The sequence below is a fragment of the Phalaenopsis equestris genome, unplaced genomic scaffold (genome assembly GCF_001263595.1).
Source record: "Phalaenopsis equestris unplaced genomic scaffold, ASM126359v1 Scaffold000297, whole genome shotgun sequence".
Lineage (NCBI taxonomy): Eukaryota > Viridiplantae > Streptophyta > Magnoliopsida > Asparagales > Orchidaceae > Phalaenopsis > Phalaenopsis equestris.
This window is the reverse complement of record NW_018164739.1, coordinates 3,572,690-3,574,969: the sequence shown is the minus strand read 5'-3', so window position 1 is coordinate 3,574,969 and position 2,280 is coordinate 3,572,690.

Sequence of the window (2,280 nt, the reverse complement as noted above, 5' to 3'; positions counted from 1 at the left end):
ACGAATCGAACTCGAACACGAACTCTCTGGTGAATCAAACACGAACTGTTCGCGAACAACGAGCTTCTTTGACAGCCCTATAGAAGATAAAAGTGTTCGGGGTATAACCCAGATCAACTTTTAAGACCTTTTGAATCATTTTAAGTTCATTTAAACTTATTAATTTGTTAAATCATTCATTCGAGATTTAGTTAGGCTTTAGAGATGTTGTTTTGACTTGTGTTCAATGAACCTTGATATTTAAATTATCCCATGAACGGGGTAACTAGGCATTCTTTTGTGAATAAGTTTAAGGATTATGTGTGTGGAAACCCTTAGGAGCAACTTAAGTTATTAAGGAACCCTTACTCTTCTCATTGGAGGTCGAGCTCGTAGTGTTTTTAAAGAGATTTACAATTCATTATGTTTTCTTTTCTAAACCTCGATAAATGATTTTTCTTTAGGTCAATCCTAATTCACTACCAAGCTTTTACATGTCTTAAGGGTAGATTTGTAGCATTGAAAAAGTTTTATGTGATGTGTGGATTCTTATTAAAGAGATGAAATTATCACTTAACCCTTAGTTTGAGACCCCTAATGGTGAATTAACATCTTCCTGACACAACCCCCTCACACTCGGATCATCTATATAGATTTACTTCCAAATCACAATAATTTAGGAAATTACAATTTTTTCCTTGTTGTAGAAAAGTGATCAGTTGGTTTCTACCTCTTAACCCTAGGTTCCAATCATCCCAAGAGATTAATTAGAATCAATATTTGCCCATTTAGCCTCTGGTTTAGCCTAAATGTTAATAAGAACTCCAAATTTCATAATTACTGTTTTGCCCCTATGGTTTCCCACTTCATAATTCTTTAAATTTAACTCAAATGACTTTGAAATTTTATTGTTACCTCACTTACGGGTCAATTAAAATATCAAAATATCATAGGAGAATATATATGTATATATATATATATATATAGAATGTGGTTAATGTTGAAAATTAGGGCTTTCAATCTTAGGGGTGGCTATGGGAAAATCAGAGAACACTCTTAAGCACCTGAAGATCAAGCCCTCCAAATTGCATATGTTATGGTGATTAATATTTAATTAATCATGACTTAAACAAGTTTTTTTTATATATTTAATTTATTAAAAATTAATATTAGTTAAATATTTTTTTTCTTTTTTATTTTATATTATTTTTGTCTGTTCAATGTGCATAGTGATATTTCTCTTTTATTTTTATGATTTTTTTTACGGCAATATATGCATTTTTATAGTTTCTGAATTTATTTAAATATAAAATACCCTAATTTCCTACATATCCATGTCGGTGTTACCCACATTAGCACCTCGTCAACCCGTGATTCACGTTCTCTAGCTTCATCCGACTCGAAGTTTGATATCATTTGTTTTATCCGCCTTGAGGTGCAACACCACGATAGTCTGGTTCACCTCGCAAAGACACACCGAGAAGTTGAGAGAAGTACTGCTTATATTATTGTTACTATCTATTATCATTTATCTGCTATTGTTATGAATCATCGTTAATGATATTATTATTATTATTATCATTGTTAATGCTATTACTATCGTTATTGGTATTATTTGTACATGTGTTGTTATTATTCATATTTAAGTTATTTTTATTATTACCCCATTTTCTTGTTATTATTATCATCATATTTTATTACTTACTATTATAGGTTTATGTGTATGTATACATGTGTATTTTTATTTATTATTATTATTATTATTATCATTATTATTACTATTATTAGTCATATATGATTGTATACTTTATTTTTATTATTTCTATTAGTATATATGCATATGTATATGTTTTCATTATTATTTATTATTTATTTATTATTAGTATTATATGTTTATATATGTATTTATTTAGTATTTTACTATTATTTATGTATAATTGTTAAGGTCTTTTAAATTTTGTTTATTACTTATGTACACATATTATTATTATTATTGTTATTAGTGTAATTATTATTACTTATATGTCATTATTATTATTTTTATTGTTCACATATATTTTATTAATGTGTACATACTTATTATGTCCACTTTTATTTTATTATATATTATTATCAATTTATTATTATTTATATGTTATTAATTATTATTATTATTATTATTATTTATGTATATATTTGTATTATAATTGATTCATTATTATATGTTTATGTTTATAATAATAATAATTATTATTTATATGTTATTATTTGTGAACGACTATTATGCGTGTATACACACAAATATATATATATATATATATA